At 48.4% G+C, this 21,598-nt stretch overlaps 1 protein-coding gene across 2 annotated transcripts in view; it reads left to right on the top strand.

The window, feature by feature from the left end:
• LOC311226338 (cyclin-Y-like) overlaps positions 1 to 21,598 on the top strand; it is a 174,574-nt gene that overhangs the window by 130,119 nt on the left and 22,857 nt on the right. The gene's annotated exons all lie outside the window — the stretch shown is intronic.

The raw sequence follows: 21,598 nt of genomic DNA, 5'->3' as shown, positions 1-21,598 counted from the left end.
AGACGTTTGGAGGGAGATGCACGCCATGGACAGGGAATACACACATTACTCACACCCACACGTGACATATGCGAGAATAGACTACTTTTTGATGACGACGGGGGACAGTTACAGGGCACGGGAGAGCAGTATAGGAGTAGCGGACATATCGGATCACAGTGCCATATATCTGACAGTAGATCTAGAAGGGAGACGGAGGAACACGATTTGGAGACTAAATGTAGGAATATTAAATAACAAAGGGGTGGTGAGTCAGATCAAGGAGGAGATAGCCAGATATAAGGAAGAAAATGACAACGGGGCGGTAGACCCGAACATTCTATGGGACACACTGAAGGTAGTGATAAGGGGGAAATTGATGGAAAAAACAGCAATGCTGAAGAAGGCCAGAACGGAGACATATCACAATCTGATAGGGAAGCTGAAGAAGCTAGAGGGGAGACACCAGATATCAAAAGAACAGGAAACGCTCGGAGAAATCAAAGAAGTAAAGGCCAGGATAAATAGGGAATTATTGACGGAAATAGAAAAGAAAGCGAGGTTCATGAAACAAACGTACTATGAAGGGGGACCAAAAGCGACCAGACTGTTGGCTAGGAGAATTAGAACGCAACAGAAGTTGAACACGATACACACAATAAGGGATACAAAGACTAATGAAATATTGAGGACATTTAGAGAATACTATGAGAAATTATACACACAGCCAAAAGCAGCGGGAGAAGAGGAAATAGAAACATATCTGGAGAAGCTAGAGTTACCATCGATAGGGAAAGAACAGAATGAAGAATTAAATAAAATAATTACGGAACAAGAACTGGAAGATGCAATTAGTAGAGCTAAAAACAACAAGTCTCCGGGGAGCGACGGATTCCCATCGGAATTCTACAAGACATTTAGAACTGAATTAGCACCCATGTTAGGGGCGGCGTTCAGACACACGATGGAAGAGGGGAAAATGCCCCCCTCGTGGAAGGAAGCCATAATCACCACGATACCGAAGGAAGGGAAGGATAGGGAATTATGTAGTAGTTTCAGACCTGTGTCCATACTCAACGTAGATTACAAGATGTATACATCGATAATATCAAAAAGATTTGAGACGTTTATGCCAGACATTATAGATGAAGATCAAACTGGATTTATTAAAGGGAGACAGACACAGGACAACGTGAGAAAGACATTACACATAGTAGAGGAGATACAAAAACAAGGGGGTAGCGCGGTACTGATTAGCCTAGATGCAGAAAAAGCGTTCGACAGTGTGAGCTGGACATTTTTATATAAAACATTGATGAGGTTCGGACTGAACGAGAGGGCGATGAAGATGATCAAGGCACTATATCAAGAACCGACAGCGAGGGTTAAGGTGAATGGCAGCTTGACGGATAGAATCAGATTAGAGAGGGCTACCAGACAGGGATGTTGTCTCTCACCGACGCTCTTCGCCATTTTCATAGAACCACTGGCACAACTGATCAGACAGACCGAGGACATCAAGGGAGTAAGGATAAAGGGAACGGAATATAAACTAGGCCTATTTGCAGACGACGTGATAGTATACATGAGGCAACCAGAAAAGAGCTTCCCGGCACTGATGGATCTACTGAAGGAATATGGCCACTACTCAGGATACAAACTAAACGTGACAAAGACACAGACCTTAGCATGGAACTATTCTCCAACGACGGAAATTAGAGAACAGTACGGGATAAGATGGGACATGGACAAGATTAAATACTTAGGGGTGAACATCACGAGAGGGGTGGAGAAACTGTTTGAGGCGAATTATACACAGATAAATCAGAACATAAAGAGAGACCTAGAGAGATGGACAGTAATGCCCTTGGACTTCAATTCAAGAATAGAGGTCATTAAAATGAACATACTATCAAGGTTACTGTACCTATTCCAGTCACTACCCATACAAATACCACAGAATCAATTCAGGGAGTGGGACAGACTGATATCGAGGTTCATATGGGCGGGGAGAAGACCACGGGTCAGATATAAAACACTACAACTACCAAAGGAAGAGGGAGGGATGGCAGTACCCAGCCTACAAGATTATTACTATGCAGCACAACTGAGAGCAGTGACGTGCTGGTGTAACGACAGATATGAGGCAAGATGGAAAGACATTGAAAAAGAAGGGGAGGTATACAAGGTACAAGCTCTGGTGGGGGATAGGGAACTATTTAAAGAAAAAGAGGGACTATTAGATCCAATCACCAAATGCACCTTGACCATATGGAACAGAGTAGTAAAAACACACAAATTGGAGAAGCAGTCAGGGGTCCTGAGATGGGTAGCACATGACAAGAGATTCAAACCAGGGAGGTTAGACCATGGATTCAGAAGGTGGGAGAGGGGGGGGGCAACAGCAATATGCAAAATGATAGAGAAGGGAGAAATGCAGACACTACAAAAATTAAAGGAGAAATTTGGACTAGAAAACAGGGACCACTTCAGATATCTACAGGTTAGAGACTACTACAACAAAGAAATAAGGGGGGCCAAAGACGAGGAACAGAATGGAATAATAAAGATGATACGAAGGGGGGCAAGGAAGAGTAATATCAGCAATATACCGGGCTATAATGACCAGCAAGGGACACACGACCGATTATATAAGGGAGAAATGGGAGAGAGAACTAGAGATAGGAATAACAGGGAAGGAATGGGGGAACATATGTGAGGTACAACATTCAACAACAGGATCGAGAATATGGAAAGAATTTGGATGGAAAAACATAATCAGATTCTTTATAACCCCAGAGCTGAAGGGAAAATATGCACCAACACAAAAAGCATGCTGGAGGATGTGTGGGAAGGAGGGGGCAAATCACACGCACATATTCTGGGGATGTCAGAAGCTGAAGGGGTATTGGGAGGAGATAGGGGAAGCAATGATCAGAATATTAGGATACGGGTTACCACAAACAGGACTGGTGCTTTACTTAGGAGACCTGACACACGAGGGAATACAAGGGGGGGACAAATATTTAATAAAGATAATGTTGATAGCGGCCAGAAAAGCAATAACGAGACTGTGGTACAAGGAAGACCCACCGACAATAGCAAAATGGGTAGGAATAGTGGAAGAAATACAGGATATGGAAAGGATAACACACATGCTGAGGTTACAGGAAGAGAAATTTGGGGAAAGATGGGGAAAGTGGGAGGATTATAAAAGGAACGAGAACGACATCACAGAGGAAGAACCAAATGCAACACAAGAGAGCGAAGGGTAAAGGAGGAAAGATGTTCAAGCAGGGTCTATGAACCCATGTCACACACCTGTACTTTAGTTAATATTTTCTATTTTGTTTTTGGGATATTACAAGTGCTGAATGCTTTTATACCTTATTATTTATGTCTGTTTAACGGTGTGATATTAAATATTCAGGGATGAGGTGGTTTGTGTATGGGTGAACCAAAAGGCAAAGTGAAAGTTAATAAACAAGAGAAAAAAAAAAGAAAGGACGAAGGCGAAGGGAAGAAAGAAGCTCAAGGAGGGTCTCTGGACCCAGATCACACATACAAACCTTAGTCAGCATTTATCGTCTTTGAGTAGGAATTACCTGTTTATGCCTGTTTAAGGGAGATACACAATCAACCTTTATATCAAATACCTAGAAAACAACAGTAGGGGAACGTTAGGTTATGACTATAACCAAGTTCTGTTAGTTAGGGGCGATGCTTGGCATCGCCTTCTGCACTATCTCGCGTACGTGCACGCGTACTGAATAAACCACAAATGTACCTCTAATACCAGTATTAGTCTGACCACACCCCTCATCAGCTTACCTTCATAAGCAGGTGTGTGGTCACCTGCTTTCCTCCTTCCCAAGCTTTCACCACAAGGTGAGGTCAAGGGCTGCAGCGGCCGTCCGATGCCAAGCATCGCCCCTAACTAACAGAACTTGGTTATAGTCATAACCTAACGTTCTGTATCGTTAGTGGCTTAGCTTGGCATCGCCTTCTGCACAAGGGAGGCCAAGCGGAGCCACTTGGCTGACAAATACACCCCGCTGACAGCCCCCCAAAACCATCAGAACAGGGAGGGCCGAGCCCCCCCGACCCCCCCTAATGGAGGGTATCCCCCCTATTAGAGGCTTCACGGGAAGGCGACGGACCCGACCGTGCGAAGAGCTCTCAAGCAACTTAACGCACAGGGTGAGCAGACCGTGGCTTGACCCCACGACTACACACACGCACAACCCGCATGCCACCCGGGAACGAACGGAGGCAACCTCGTTACTGCCCCCAGAATCACGGGGTCAAGGGCAAACCCAACCCCGTGGCAAGGCCGTAGCAGCGGAGCGCGAAGGGAGACCCAGACCCACCAAAAGGACTGGACCCCCGGAATGGGGGCCCGGAGAAGTCCATGATGCCAGCATCAAGACCCCACCAGGGGGGCACCTAGTGACCCCGCCCCTCACATCGCCAGCGTATTCGGACAAAGGCCCCTCAGCCGAGCGGGCCCTGTCCCCCTCAACAGCACACCGCCTGGAACACAAGCCCTGCAACAGGCAGACAGCATGGTCATAACACACAAGAGTTAACCAACGGAACAGGCAGTGCACCGGGGAAGACCAGGCAACAGGTCGTCAACCCAAGCCTGGAACAACTGCGGACGAGGCAGGCGCCAGAAAGGACAGCCGAAACAGCCGCCCCGGCGGAAGGGGCGTATGCTGGCGTTGTCGCATAACCAAGCTTTCAACAGCACGTCAGGAGCGGGATCCGTAGACCACACGGCCCCTGACAGCTGCCCACAGAAAAGCCCATACGATCGGCAGACGTCATGAACGTGCAGGGGCACCCTCAACCGGAGAACCGGGAGTTGACACTGCAGCAACACACCAGAGAACCAACCACCCAGGCATTACCCCATGCAATGGTTGGTCCCATAACCCCTCAGGAAAAAACCCCGAAACGCACCGGCGGCACCACCGCAGCCCGCGTTCCGGTTCCCAACAGGGCCATCCCGGGCCTACAGGTCAACGGGCATCACCCCGGACCGGGCCCGGCGATACGGGGAGCACAGGATCCCAAAGGAGGTTAACCCCACCCAACAGGCTCCTCAGCGCCAAAACGCAAGAGAAGAGCGTAATATGGAAGACCAGCCCCCAGCACCCCGGACTCGGTACCAACAAGGGGTCCCATAACGCACAACCCTGTGACACCCGGATCGACCTAGCATTTTTCCCCCTGAAAAAACCCTAAGTCCCTCAGGGTACCAGAACAGCAGATCTGCATCCCCAGCGGACAACGGGTGCACTGATCTGGACCAGCGCGACCAGAACCAGTCCCGTGCCCTAACCACGCCGACCTGCCAACCCCAGGAGAAGGGGCAGATATGCGCGTCTGATCCCAACATAAAAAGAAGGCGCCACCCAGACGTGTCGGTATGAACCGCGTCCGGCGGCCCACCCCTAGGGCGTGAGACCCTTCCCATATGCCCAGACCCATTCCGTCATCATCCCCTGACATGAACGGGAACCCATCGACAACACACAGGATGTCGGAAGAGGAAAAACCCCCATCCCAATTGCTCCATAAAAACGCTGTTTCACCAAAGCAAACGAGGCGCGCCAGTCAGCAACGGCCAAAGCACATCCTGAGCCAGCACTATGTGTGCGTTTGGACATACCCACATCAACAATAGGCCGCTTAGACCACCATATTGAATCCCCAAGACGCCCAGGGAAACGACAAGAGGGGCGAGATGCAATCAACTCCATGAATGAATGAATGAAAAACATACCCAACAGACTGCAGTACAGGAATACATACAAAAAGATAAGGGGAGGCAGACCTGAGAAGACGTTAGTCTTGTTCCATCAGGGACCCTCATTTCATATCCACCAAGACCATTCAACTCTTTATAAAATAAAGAAAAGGCATCACATGTATGACCTAACTGCACAGCTGGGAGTAAAAAACCCTGTTTTTCACATGATTTTAATCCAGTCACTCTTCTTAATCAGAGTGTAAGACCAGATTCCCCCAGAAACACCTTCCCACATGAGACCACGGTCAAGAAAAAGATATGTAAACTGTGAGACACGTGACCAACAGACTCAAGTTTGACACAAAAACGAGCGCAGCAGGTTAAGTCCTGCGCTCTAACCTCGACATCTTTACGCCACCAGCTCATGGAAGGCGTCGCCATAGCAACAACGCTATAACGGGCGGGGAAAACCCACCGGATCCTGTCATAACAGGAGTCGGTAGAATACCCCTCCCCCCCCCCCCCTCCCCCGCCAAGCACTGGCTTGGCCCTGACTGGCTCAGCAGGAAGGTCAACAACCTCTAAACCAATCAAGTGGGTACATTTACATTTACATTTAGTCATTTAGCTGACGCTTTTATCCAAAGCGACTTACAAGTTCTGTGCGACAAGACAGCAAGAAGGGTATAACTCTATCAGCTGAGTAACAATGTTCATCAAAGTGTTGCGTGTTACAGTGTAGGTTAGTTTATTAGGACAAGTGCATGACATTAAGGTTAGTCGGGGTTAGATTTTTTTTTTTTTTTTTTTTTTTGTCATTTCAGATAATGGTTGAAGAAGTGAGTCTTTAGTCGACGGCGAAAGATTGGACGGGATTCGGCTGTCCTAACTGGGATGGGTAGTTCATTCCACCATTGTGGGGCAAGGACTGAGAATAGGCGGCTTCTCTTTGATGACCCTCCGGGAGCTTGGATAGGAGTAGATCTGAGGCGGCCAGAAGACGCAGAGCGTAGGGGTCTTGAGGGTGTGTAGTTAGAGACCATTGACCGGAGGTAGGCGGGAGCGGTTCCCTTTGCCGCACGGTATGCTAGGTCGAGGGCCTTGAAGCGGATACGTGCAGCAATGGGGAGCCAGTGCAGGTCCCTAAGAAGTGGGGTGACATGGGCTGACTTCGGTAGGTTTGAGATCAGGCGGGCCGCTGCATTTTGAATGAGTTGAAGAGGCTTGGTGGCAGTGGCCGGGAGGCCAGCTAGCAGTGCGTTGCAGTAGTCGAGGCGGGAGATGACTGTTGATTGGACGAGGAGTTGGGTGGCTTCTTTTGTCAGGAAGGGGCGTATCCTTCTGACGTTGCTCAGGAGGAATCTGCAGGTTCTGGTTGTCGCTGCGATGTGAGCAGAGAAGTTCAACTGGTCGTCGAGGACAACACCAAGGTTCTTGGCGGTCGGCGACGCGGTCACAGCTGCATTCTCGACTGTGATGGAGAGGTCGGTCAGGGGGGAGGATTTGGCCGGCAGGTGGAGCAATTCTGTTTTGCTTAGGTTCAGTTTGAGGTGGTTGGTCGTCATCCAGGCGGAGATGTCGGACAGACAGGCCGAGATCCGCTCAGAGACGTGGATATCTGAGGGAGGGAAGGAGAGGAAGAGTTGAGTATCATCGGCATAACAATGATATGAGAAGCCATGAGATGTGATAATGTTACCCAGTGATTTAGTGTAGAGGGAGAAGAGAAGGGGTCCTAGGACCGAGCCCTGGGGGACACCCGTCCGGAGGGGGCGGGTGGCCGACAGAGTCCCTCTCCATGACACTTGGTAGGAGCGGTCATTGAGGTATGATGTCAGCCATGTCAGCGCAGATCCAGCCACTCCCATTCCTGCGAGGGCCGCGAGGAGGATAAAGGAGGGGTTTATCCGACACCCCCTCCCGAAAAACACACCTTCTATCCCTACACACAGAAAACAACCGTAGCCATTTTGAAAACCTCCGGTAGAACAAAACACATATAGCATAAGCTAATACAATGTTAGCTACCCACAAAGTGTAAAAGGGATTACAACAAAACACAAGTCGCCTGTGCGTGAATCCCATACCCGCAGCCTAAGCTATAGGAAGACGTTGAACGAGAGTAATGGCTAGGCCATGAAAAGTGTGTACGAGCATTACTGCAACTAACAACACAGCGTTGTGAACACATACTTAGTTAAAGCAATGGAATATCACCAGTTCTAATTGCATGTGGAGCATCAAGCTAATAGAACCTATTACCGAGTGTAAGTTGCAGACCTTGCTTAAAAACTCGTAACACAACACAACTCATTCCCCCAACGTAACAGGGTAGATTCATAAAACACAACCCCACCACATGATTTGTATTGAAGAAACACACAGTTTGTTCGGCCAACCACAGTCCCCCTTATATCAGGGAACTTTTTTATTAAATAAATAATATGTGATCAAGGCACAAAATCATAGGGGGGCCGGGGAGGGTGTAGAGGAGGGGACACAGAGGGGGAAAAGTCACTCAACGGCGCCTGCCACCTCGCGCCGCTCGAGTCTGGCCACCCCGGGGAGCCCCGGAGGGACGGTAGGTTACAGTCTGCTGGACACGACGTTCCCTACCGTCTCCTCCGGTCTGGGATGGGCCGGCGGTGGCTGAAGCGTCGTTTCGTCTCCTAGCCCTCTTGGCAGGGCCAGCAGCGGCGGCGGGGGCAGTGGTAGCGGCGACGGAGACAGCTCGACGTCGCGGAAGCCTTCTGCCCCCACCGGCAAGGACGGGAGGCGGAAAATGGGGTTGGAGGATGGATCTCTCCTCTGCCATCTCTCTGCATGTTGAGGTCATCAATAGCAGGGCCTTCCCGAACAGGCCAGCGTCGGAGAGGGCGGCCGTCAGAAGAGGGGCTCTCTTCTTCTCTGGCACACGGGCCTGCTCCAGCCAAAGGTGACGCTGGCCCAGGGTGGCCAGGGCGCGCACTTTACCCATGGCTATGGCTAGCACCTGGGAGAGGTGCAGCACAGCTCCCGCAGCCTGGGTGATCTGATCGCACCTCACCTCGTTCAGATCCACGCCGCCCGTCATTATCCCCGATACAAATCTAGCCAGGTGGGCGATGTTAGAGGCCGCAGCCAGCGACTGTGTACCGGCGATAAATGACTGGTCACCCCAATAAGCCAATCGCCTAGCCGACCTCCCCTGGAGGACCGGCTTGCATAGGGGCTCCCACACCATATCCGGACAGAGGAGCGCGGCCATCGGATTGTCAAGCCGAGGTACGCCCTCCCCCATACCTTTGACCAACCCCGACACCCGCGTAACTGGTACGTAGGCGGGAGTCAGTCCCATGATGTTGGAGACCACCTGGCCCCGACGAACATAGGCCCCCATCGATGGGAAAAATGGGTAGACAACGTCCACCCCTCTCACCGGGGGACGCTGCCAGGGATGGCCTATGAGGTCATCAGGGACAGGAGCAGGCAATGGCTGCGGCAGCGGCACACCGTTTGCAGCGGCGGCTACCGCCATGAGCTCGGGAAACAAGGCCCGCAGTTCCCCCTGCGGACCCTCCTCCACCGACCCCGCATCCCTCGCATACAGCAGGCTGCGACTGGTCAAGGAGCCACAATCCGATGCGGCTGACAGTAGGGCATCCTGTCGATGAGGCCAAGGTGGTTCCCCGACATCCTCGAACAAGGCGCCCCGTGGAGCCATTTCTCCCCACCCCGGGGTCTCCGGAGGAGGGATACTCTCCTCCACGGGACCATCATACAAGAACCCGTCCGCCTCCTCCATGAAGTCTTCAGTTTCCATCAGAAATCCAGAGTCGGACGCGGCCTCGCTGGTCTCCAGCAATTCCCCAAACCCAGGCCGTTCGCGTCTGCACGCCACCATGTGACGACGTGAGCGAGCAGACGCAAAAAGTTTTCGTCGCAAATCCCCTGGCTCTAAGACAATCCCCCGTTCATCAACGGGCGATTCCCCAGAAACAGAGGAACCAGAGTCGAGATCAGGCCATCGCCGGAGCGACGGCTCCGAACCCTCGGCTCGTCGGTGAGGAAAACTATCCACCGGCAGTCTCCCGGGCTGGGTCGGCAACCACGAGAGCGGCAACAGCCCAGCACCGGAACGCACGACGGAGGCGGGAATGGAGAATCGGTGGTGAAGAGTAGGTCTAGCGGGTCTACTCTCCGCGGAATACATTATGACCCAAACCTTTTTCTTATATAAACAAGTGAGAGAAGAAAAAGGTTAGGCACAATGTAAACCTAGTCACAACTCTTTTCAACTTATCAACGACACGTCAAGTGGGGTACTACCGAGGCACTTCCTTGTGGTGAAAGCAAGAAGGAGGAGAGCAGGTGACCACACACCTGCTTATGAAGGTAAGCTGATGAGGGGTGTGGTCAGACTAATACTGGTATTAGAGGTACATTTGTGGTTTATTCAGTACGCGTGCACGTACGCGAGATAGTGCAGAAGGCGATGCCAAGCTAAGCCACTAACGATACAGAACCAGACAACTAACCATGTGATATCCATGTAAATATTTATGTGCACTGTTTTTTCTTTTTGTTTTTATTGTGATGCTAGTTTCTTCATTTTTTATTATTTATTTTTTGTAAGTGCTGTCTGTCTAAATAACTGTTAATAAAAAATTTAAGTTTAAAAAAAAAAAGATCCTCTCCACCCTCGGGTCTTTGCCACCGGCACGGTCCATCGTGATATTGGAGATGGATCGAGCAATAGACTGTTACTGTAGCTGTCAAAGCTCCATCACAAATGCAGTTATGTGAATAGAAAGGGATTCCACTAAGTCAATGTTGCGATGCGCATTTGCCTGATACATGTTGTTGCTGCATGCCGGGAGGAAGGCGATGCTGAATGTTTTCAATTCATTAAATAAAACGGATACTTTTTGCAAGGGTTTACTGACTGTCATACAAATAATCAACCAACTACATACTGTAACTTTTCAGTGCACGTTCTTATTTACATTGTGACAACAGCCTTGTGAGTTCCCGCAGTGACCCGCACACAGACATGATGGAATTCAAGTTCAAGTTTGTATTGATCACATATAGGCAGGCTACACATGGCGTATCGCTACATCATTGGCAGTGAGATTCATTGTTCTTGTATATGCTCTCGTATTATTGTTTATATAGGCTACCCAATACTGACATCAAAATAGATTGTATGACTCTAGAAATCATATGCAGCAGGTAGAAAATTGACGGAAAATCCGTCGCGATTTGGAATAAAATTGAGGAGAACTTTAATCCCTGGGTATTAATCAAACAAAACGGGAAAAGGCAGTCATATTCCAGCACGGTCTTTATTAGTGTTTGCGCTGCCCAGGCAGCAATGGTTAATAGATATCATATCCGACATCTACGTGTACACGTCTGTCAGCCTGTCACATAACACGCTTCCCTCGGCTTAGTCCATTTTTCCACATTTCATGGGGGTATTCCATTACCGTATATGGTTAATCGGGGCGGTTCTGGTATGCAAATACTTAAAACAGTGCACAAGCTCAAACGTAGGATCAAAGTCATATTTATCAAGACAGGTGTGCGTAGAACCTGCGTACGCACGTGTGGTGAATCCCGTTTTTTTTGTGCGTGCACTGATTCTAAATTCTGTGCTTACGTGTGGAAATAGAACATTTTCTACGCCACGTTGATGAATGAGGGCCCAGGCCCATTGCAAGTTGCTGAACTCTGTCGTCTACTCTAAGGCTGCGGTTACACCTTTCGTTTCATTGTCATACGCGTTTCGCCGCGACGTCCTGCGCCTCGAGTCACACTTTCATTTTGTTTTTGTTTTTGTCACCTGAGCACACTGATGTAGTACACTGCCAAAGCAGTAGGTGGCAGTAGGTGGCGAACATGAAGGCAATTTCAACCAATCAGAACTTGAATGTGCCAATACACTTCCTGGTAGCTCCAGCAAAGAAAATGTCAACAAGGCAGACGCCTATGGGCGCCACCATCTTGCCTATTTACTCAATGCAGCAATTCTTTTTCAGCAAAGCCTAATAAAAGTGCAATAAACAAAACGGATACATTCACTGTGTTCTGCCTGTCATTTGTTGATGAAACAAAACTAACATCAACACAAGTGACCACCAAGAGCGGATAGTTTAGTCTAAAAAAAGATCGGTAGCATTGTTAGCTGCATGCTAACGTCAATGGAGTATGCCATTATAACAGTATAGCATTGTGGCTAGAAGCTAACGTTAGCTCACGCTATTTAGCCAGCACCAAACTGATGATATCGAGAGCTATCAGTAGTTAGATAACATTAGAGACAACGCTGTGTGTATTAAACAAAGGTGAATAGATGACTGGGCCATTTTGTTTAATGCTTGTTAAGTTGAAAGAGGAGCTTTGAGCTAACAGGATCTGATAGCTCACGTTAGCCAGCTGCTCATGCAATCGGTAATGCTAGCAGAATGAATGGATGTAAACTTTATTTAACATATTGCATATGGGTACAATACAATACGGCTCAATACAAACAATTGTTAAGGGAATGCAGACTGTTGTAGCTTGGACTGGGATCCTTATAACAATAACTTGACAACACATGGTAGCTGCAGCTATTTGGGACAGCTCTGCCTCTGTCCCAAACACACACACACACACTCTGTTGTCACCGGAAGGGCACGCAGATGGTATCTACTGCGCATGGGTGTTTTCGCAACAACGGCTCATGCAGACTACACACTGTTGTCGGCGCGTTTTTTAGCGGTTCTCCAAAACGCAAACAACGTATCCACAAAAAAACGCCAAAAAACGCATTTCTGTGTAATAGGGACATGAAACGTATTCAAAAACGCCACAAAAACACCAGTCTAACCATGGCCTAAGCCATCCTAGGTTGTCAAAGTGGGCAGGGGTGAGGTGGGTTCTAGGAGTAAGGTCAAGCAGTAGTCTGACCAGTTTGTTTTGAGATGTTTGTAATTTTGTTTTTAGCGCCTTTGAGGTGCTTTGGTACCATGAGGTGCAAGCATAGTCGTAGTACCCTTGAATGAGTGCTCCTGCCAGAGTCTTCAGGGTATTCTTGTTTACCAGTGAGGAGATCCGGTACAAGAATCGAGTTCGTTGGTTGACTTTTTTTATTACATTGGATGCCATTTTGTCACAGGAAAGATTTGCCTCTAGGATTGAACCCAGGTAGGTAATATCTTCTTTCCTTGTGACAATATTGTCACCCACTGTAACTGAGAAGCCGTCGGTCTTGCTGAGTTTGTTATTTGAACCGAAGAGAATGGACTCTGTTTTGCCCATGTGTAATGATAGTTTGTTATCAGCGAGCCATATGCAGATTTTGCCTAGTTCCGAGCTGAGGGTTTTTTCAACCTGTAACTTGTTCTTGTCAGAGACCAGCAGGGCTGAGTCGTCCGCAAACAGGAACAAGTTGCAGTCACAAGCTGACGACATGTCATTTGCATAAATTAGGAACAGTAGCGGACCTAGTATGCTTCCTTGTGGAACACCACAGCTTACTGTGAGGGGGGGGGGTATAGGGTACCGTTTACCTCCACCATCTGCTCTCTCCCCTCCAGGTAGGATTGCATCCAGCTCACGGATAGACTATCAAAACCAATTGCTTTTAGCTTGTCAATCAGAATGGTGTGATTGACAGTGTCGAAGGCCTTTTGTAGGTCCAACATGACCATGCCGCAGTATTTGCCCGCGTCCACCTCTTGTTTGATGTGGTCGTTTAAATAGAGAAGGCATGTGTCAGTGGAGTGGGATGTTCTGAAGCCAGATTGGAATTCGTAGATTAGATTTTTTTCCGCGAGATATTTTTCGACCTGTTCGTATACAATTTTTTCCATGACTTTCGAGATGGAGGTAAGGATAGAAACAGGGCGGTAGTTGCCTGGGTCTAATTTACTGCCTTTTTTGTGCAGGGGTGTTACTCTCGCAATTTTGAAGTCCTTGGGGACGTGTCCCTGTTTTATGGAGAGGTTTATTATGTGTGTGATGACTGGGGTGATGGCGGCTGCTGAGTCTCTGAGGAATTTGGAGGGGATGTTGTCATGGCCATTGGCCTTGTTAGGTTGGAGGGCGCTCAGTTTTTTGAGTACCTCATCTGTTGTTACCATTTCCAGTTTGAAGTCGTCTTTGTGGACCCCTAGGTTCTTGTAGTATGCTACTATGTGTTCTACCCCATAATGCCCTGAGTGGGATGGTAGTTTGTTTACCAGTGTTGTGGCTATGTTTGTGAAGAAACTATTTAAGTAATTGGCTACATCCAGCTTGTCTGTGATGAGCGTGTTGTCCGTCTTTATGTTTATGTTTGAGAATCAGGTTTTAAGTTTTTTACTGCAGCCTAGTTGGTTATTGAGTAATTTCCAAAGTTCACATGGTTTGTTTTTGTTTTCCTCGGTTTTGTCATTGATGATTTTTTTTTTTGCTGTTTTGATCATGGAGTTTACGTCATTTCTTAGTCTGTTTCTTTCCAGTTTGAGTTCAGTCACGTGGGCTTGGAGTTCACTGCTCGTGCTTATGGTAAGCTTTGACTGACTTTTACGAAACTCAGAGCATTTTTTGTCTCTGGTTTTCATAGCGGTCAGTATTTCAGCGTGCATCCACGGCTCAGCGCGATTTTTTACCCTGGTGGTTCTTAGGGGGGCCATGTTGTTTAGTATCGTTGAAAATTTGGTTTTGAAGCCAAGCCATGTTTCTTCAACCAGTGTACCATTGAGCTCATCTGACCAGTCCAGACTCTCCAGTTCAAGGTTAAAGGCCTCGCTAGAGTAGGTTTTGAGGTCAAGTCAAGTCAAGAGTTTTAATTGTCACGGCATACAGGTATACAATGAAATGCGGGTGGTCTTGCCCGCGACAATGTGCAATACAGTGGTACAACATATAATAGAATCCAATAAAAATACAGTGGTACAACATATAATATAATCCAATAAAAACAACAGTGCAATAAACAGGTAACATGGTGTGACATCTCGGTATCTGTACATAGTATTTACAGAGCATATAGGACATGCTAGGTAGCTTTAGTAGTGCAATACACTGTTCCTGTTGTTATACTAATTTAAAGTGGCCTTTCCTCTTGGCCATAAGTGTGCGTGTGTGCGGCATGAGTGTTAAAGTGGCTGCTTGTGTGTGAGCGTGCTCAGCGTGCGTGTCTTGTGTGTGCTTGTGTGTGGATAGTTCAGTTTCTGTGGCTCTCAATGTTCATTGTTCAAGGCTCTGATGGCCTGGGGGAAGAAGCTGAGCCTAAGCCTCTCCGTCCTAGTAGCTGGGGTTCGCAGGCGTCTGCCTGACCTCAGCAGCTGGAACAGGCTGTTATTGGGGTGGTGGGGGTCTTTCATTATTCGGTCTCTAGATGTGACTGTTTTGTGACAGCCAGCCTTTTGTTTTAGCTTTTTGCGGGTGCAGAATATCATATAATGATCACTTAACCCGCAAGCTATAACCCCTTTATTGGCGATCTTGGACTTGTCAGAGGTCAGGATGAGGTCAATGGTAGTCTGAATTGACTCACATACACGTGTGGGTTGTGTGATTAGCTGGCTGAGGCCGTGCAGATCACAAAACCTATTGTAGGATTTGAAGACGGGTGCATATTTTTGTTGCATATCCGTGTTCCAATCCCCAATAAGAATAATTTCTGCATCCTCAGCTCCAGCTAAGCACGCATCCAACACATCATAAAAGCCATTTTGGTCTGGCGGTTCTGTAAATTGTGCCGACTAGAACAGATTTAGCCCTTTCAAATAGAATTTCTACAAAAACAGTTTCAATAGCCTCATGATCTAGGTCTGTACGGTTAATAAATTTGGTGTCTTTATGAATGTACATGCAGACACCTCCTCCATGCCTGTTCCTGTCATTCCGGACTAAAGAATAGTTCTCCAATTCAATTTCCGGGTCTGTTACTGATGAGTCCAGTTTAGTTTCAGAGAAACATAGAATGTTTACCTTACCGCTAATGAAATGTTGCCTTATTTCTGCCAGTTTGTGCCTAAGGCTATTTACATTAACACTTTAACTGCCAGAAGACGTGTTACAGCGTCCTTCCCGGCCATGCTCAAGTTGCCGAAGGACGCTTTACAGCGTCTTTAATATCAATATTTCAAAAATCTGTGATCGGATTCATATTTCCCCTCCGCTGGCCTGAGATCCACCAGGAGGACCCACTGAGCTCTCTGGCGGTTCAGGAGCGCCATCTGGTGGCCGATCGGCGCAATCGCCAAACAGGAAGTGCTGTGGAGGTTGTGCTGGTCGGCCATATTACTTCCGGGCACTCGGTTTGGCTCCCGGCACTCTGGCTCGTCACAATACGTAGCGATCCATTGCCAATAACTCGATAAACAACATGATTTGGACGTATATACCATTATACAACCTGGAAATGGACCGGGTAAATCGACATCCCATAATGGTAAAATTTCTACTCTACGCTGATCGCCCAACGGCGCGAGGAGACTGGGGTGAGTTTTAGCGTGTAGTATTACCGTCTTCGATTCTAACTGCTATGATCAACATTTGACCCACATTAGATGATTGGTATAACGCTGCCCACGGAATTATAAACGGCCCCTCGCCCATCCGGTCAACATCAGATGACGTGTAGTAACTTCTAGAAGTACGTCTAGTTGGAATTTTTTATATCGCGCCGATTGCCATCAAGCTGTATTGCATCATCAATATAATACATTTGGGGCTATAGATCACGTTCTGGAGAAAGCTGCAGAAAGAGATGAAAACATACTTATACATTAGACCATACTTTAGTATGAATATGTGAATGAAAAAGTTTAACGTTGCTTCACCCTGAACAATACATATAGGACTTTGAATGGGCCCTAATAATGGCAATCTAGCAATATGATTTAAAAAGTTATAGCCCTGCAAAGAAGGGGAACTTATCCATGTTAAATATAGCTGCAATCCACAGTCATTTTCCGGATTTCTGGCCGGCACCCAAAGTGTTAAGATGGAAAATATGAAGACCGTTTTTGTTTGCTGTGTTGTCTATATCCTTGAGATAAAGGTAGGGTTCTTCTTCTGTGGGAAGGGGGGGGGGGCTCTGTGATGTCCGGAGGGGGGGTGGGGGATCCTTTGATCAAGGTGGGTGTCCCGCGACGGAAGGGGGGTGGGGCTGTGTTGTTATTATTTGGTCTGTGTGTCGGAGGGGGGGGTGGGTGTGATTCTTTGTCATGTCCTGGTTCATCTGCTAGTGTCTGTGTTGATTCCGTCTGGTGGTGGAATTCCGTGGGGAGGGGGCATGGGGCTGTGTTGATTCCATCCCGCCGGCTCCCTGCTGTGGTGATGTCTCGCTGACCGGGTGGCTTTCGGTGGGGGAAGGGTAGGGTCCTCTGGCTCCGGTAGTTTGCTGTGTTAGCTTGCCGGCTACCTGCGCCACCGTCGAGTTGATTATCCCCGGTACCTTCACTCCCGTCTCGTCCTCCCGTGTGTTCCTCTGCGGCGGCGTCGGGTGTGTTGATTGCTCCGGCGTCGAGTGGAAAGTAGGCACCCGAAGCCATCGTTGCATCCTGTAGTGCCAGTCCCAGTCGTCGCGTCTGGGTTCGCGTCCTGACAGGAGTCCTGACGTGGCTGGGTCCGGGGTTTAGCTGCACGTCTCCCGAGAGTAGCAGGATGAGGGACAAAAACGTATTTCGGTCCATTCTGCCATTCGGGGGTCTGTTCTTTCTTTCAGGATTAGCCGTTAATGTTGCGTGAACGGTCGCTGTCCCCACGGCCAGGTGCTTATGCTCCGTGCCGTTTTGGAAATAGAAGTCGCTGTGGACCTCCTTTTCTATTTTTGCTCTTCTCTCCTCTTCTGTCTGGTTGTGCTTCATCGTTGAGTAGAGGTACGAATCCGTTATCCAAAACATAACGAGGAGAAAATGTGCGCAAAATCTCTTTTGCTTGCTGTATTGACGAGGGCTCCGGGAGCTCAGGAATTTGCGACCGCTCATGGCTGTGACTACACTGATCTGAGTCTTTAATTATTCTCTTAGCCTTACCCATGCAACGCTTGTTGTATGTCTTGGAGAGTGGGAAGCCCACCTCCAATTGTGCATTCGGCTGAACGGGCCACTCTCTGTAGTCTGCTACGGTCTTCAGCGGTGCTATTACCAAACCAGGAGGTGATATTGCCAGTCGGGATGCTCTGAGTAGAAGTTCTTAAGGATCTTCTGACTCACGTTGAACTTCCTTAGGCGCCTAATGAAGTAGAGGCGCTGCCGTGCCTTCTTGACTACACTGTCAATGTGTGTGGTCCATGTCAAGTCCTCGGATATGTGGACTCCGAGGTACTTAAAACTGTTCACTCTCTCGACCGGTGCCCCGTCGATGCTGAGGGGGCTGTAGTCCCAGGGCTCTACGCTAACCTTTTTCCCAAGGAGCACATGTGCTCATAAATGAAAAAATCTAGGAGCACACAAAAATATTTAGGAGCACAGTGAACAGAGTTTTTTTTTAAATAAATGTATATTTGTACTGTGCATGCATGTGCAAACAGGAACGGGACACACATCTGTACAATAGCACATACCACCAAAGTCACTGGCCCACTGTGTGCATGTGTGTGTATCTGCGTGTGCAAACGGGAATGGGACACATTTGAACTATTAAGTGATTAATGCCTACTGTGGCAACGTTGTAGCCAACAACTAGGCCTAATAAAAAAGGCAGTGACATTGAACAAAAAGGAGACACTGGCATTACCACCAGGGCCATCAGTAGAGGGGACTGTAAGGTGCCTTTTCGGTATACTACCTTTGCTTTAGAAACTGTGTTCTCTGTTAAAGGTGGTAACTACTGGAATAGCCTACCAGTTGTGATTAGAGAGTGCCCCACATACTCCATGTTCAAGACTCATCTTAAACTGCATCTTAAGGCAAACCAGAACTGTGATAATTTATCTGATTTAGTTTATGTAACTTGTTTCTTGTTTTTATTGTTGTTTTTATCATTGATTGTCACAATGCGTTTACCCTAAGCAGGCTATTTATTTATTGAAAGAGTTTTGCTGTCTCCTGTTTAGGGACTACGGGTGTAAATTAGCTCTTGCTACAACCCTGCATGTTTACATTTTGTATTTTGTACTTGATGTTCATTAACATGTGCTGTCCCTATCAAATAAACTATCAAACTACTGCTACAAAAGTAACAGTCACTTAACTTTAGCTTTTGCCCCTTTTATGCATACAATGCCTATGTTTTGGCTAGTGTTGCTCGTCTAGAAAAATAATCCTTTCAGGGTTGCCTATTGAAATACTGTACACCGAATCTCTTTTCAGGTGCGGGTTTCCTGACACAAACGGCGTGTTACCTGCCTGCCTGTTTCTGCCCTCTGCAATATTTACAAAACATGACATTGTTTTCGAACTCTAGCCATGGGATTATTTTTTTGCCAATTCACGTTAAATTTGTATGTCTTCCCTCCGGCTCCAGTGGGTGTAGCTTCGCTAGCTACAGTGGGTGCTACAGTGGGGGTACTGTGGGTAGTGGGTGTAGCTTCGCTAGCTTGGCCAACTTCGCTAGCATGCTGGCTAGCGTCAGTATCTTGGTTAACGTTAACTATCACCTCTGTAACATGAGCTGCCTCGCCTGATTTCTCATTCTCCTCTTCTAACGGTATCTTTTGCGCAAAACAAAAATGAATGGGCTTCGACATGGCTGTATTGTCTGACTGACGGTGACGCTGATTTCATTACTTTCCAGTCGCATGACCACAGGAAACTCTACTGTGATTGGAACGTTTATGCGGCTTGTGAACTGTGGGACTTGTAGTTTTTTAACGATTATCAGCGGAGAGAAAAAAGCACACTGAGGCTGTAATCTCACTCGCACACCGTGCGAGTAATTGATTTTTTCCGGTATCGCACACACATATTTCTAGGGGCAAATGCGAGCAATATGGTCGCACTGTAGAGCCCTGAGTCCCTGACCCCCGACCTCCTAAAGTCCACAATCATCTCTTTTGTTTTGCTGACGTTCAGGGAGAGGCTGTTCTCCTGACACCATCCCACCAGAACCTCTACCTCTTCCAGGTAGGCCCTCTCATCGTTTGCAGAGATCAGGCCCACCACCACTGTGTCGTCAGCATATTTGATGATTGTGTTGTTGTTCCGCTGTGCCACACAGTCATGTGTGTACAGCGAGTAGAGGAGGGGACTCAGAACACAGCCCTGGGGGGCCCCTATGTTGGGTGATGGATGAGGAGGTGCAGTTGCCTGCTCTCACCACCTGGGGTCTGCCCGTCAGGAAGTCCAAGACCCCACTTGGCAGAGGTCATAGTTCAAGCCCAGGTCCCTAGTTGTGTCTCTCCTCTCACGTCTCATCTCTCCTCTCCTCCCCCCTACCCTCTCCCTCCCCCTCTCTCCTCTCCTCTCCTCCCCCTCTCCTCTCCTCCTTCTCTCTTCTCCTCCCCCTCTCTCCTCTCCTCTCCTCCCCCTCTCCTCTCCCTCTCTCCTCTCCTCTCCCTCTCCTCTCCTCCCTCCTCTCCCTCTCCTCTCCAATCCTCTCCTCCCCCCTCTCCTCTCCTCCCTCCTCTCCTCTCCTCCCCCTCTCCTCTCCTCCGCTCTCTCTCTCCTCCTCCCCCTCTCCTCTCCTCCCTCTCCTCTCCCTCCCCCTCTCCTCTCCTCCGCTCTCTCCTCTCCTCCCCCTCTCCTCTCCTCCCGCTCTCTCCTCTCCTCCCCCTCTCCTCTCCTCCCCCTCTCCTCCCTCCCTCCTCTCCTCCCCCTCTCCTCTCCTCCCCCTCCCTCCTCTCCTCTCCTCCCCCTCTCCTCTCCTCCTCCAGAAGTCGAGGTGCCTCCAGACTACAACCAGCAGGACCCGGAGCAGAAACAGATCTACCGGTTCGTCAGGACTCTGTTCAGCGCCGCGCAGCTCACGGCGGAGTGCGCCATCGTCACGCTGGTAACGTTCATCACAAGGCCCGGCTGGGTCATCCTCACTTTTATTATATAATAATAATTCATTTTATTTATATAGCGCTTTTCAAGAACCCAAAGACGCTGACAATAAGCAAAACAAAGGGAACAGAGAAACATAGAACCACAGGGAACAAGCAACAATATGAGTACACAAGACATAAAACCACGAGTAACAAGCAACAAAAACAGAAGCCAGTAGGGGAACAATCAGGGAAGTAAGGAAATCGAGGGGAGGGTGGGGGGGGGGGGGGGGGGTGGGGGGGGGGGGGCCCAAGGACCACATAACCGCATCACACTGCTCAGCATAATAGTTTGTGTTATTTCCCGGGTGAGGAGACCGTGCGCGCCCCGGTAACTGAGTGCCCAGCACTCTCTGCGATTGATCAAATAAGGAAACAAACACAGAAGATGCACATTGAGCTGTACTGTACTGTACCCATTCTGCAATCTGTTAATACACTTTTCAATCAATCAATCAATCAATCACATACATGGATGTAATAACAGCAAGAAGATCGCCTGCTGCGTCCATCGCGTATATATATTATTATTATATTATATCTGTGATTAACCGTGTTGAATGGGGCGTCTGAACTAAGCAGGGACCTCATGCGCATGCGCGGCGAAGAATGCGGAAGCGCTCTTGCACTCTTCGGCTGGGATTAATATAGATGCGGAGAGGGAGAGAAGGTAGGGAAGGGGAGGGGAGGTGGTAGGTTGAAGGAGGGTGGTTATGGGTAGGGAAGGTTGAATGCTTGGGAGAACAGGTAGGTTTTGAGTCGGCATTTAAAGGTGGAGAGTGAGGGAGAGTCTCTGATGGTCTGAGGCAGGGTGTTCCAAAGTCGGGGTGCAGCGCGTGAAAATGCTCGGTTATACGGTCTTACACACACACACAATACATATTGCACCACGGTTTGTTGAATCTTCTGCAGATCATCTCTGTCCA

The sequence above is a fragment of the Notolepis coatsorum genome, assembly GCF_963971535.1.
Source record: "Notolepis coatsorum genome assembly, chromosome: 4".
Classification (NCBI taxonomy): Eukaryota; Metazoa; Chordata; class Actinopteri; order Aulopiformes; family Paralepididae; genus Notolepis; species Notolepis coatsorum.
Note: the sequence above shows the minus strand (reverse complement) of the source record. Positions and strands in the feature narration are given on the sequence as shown.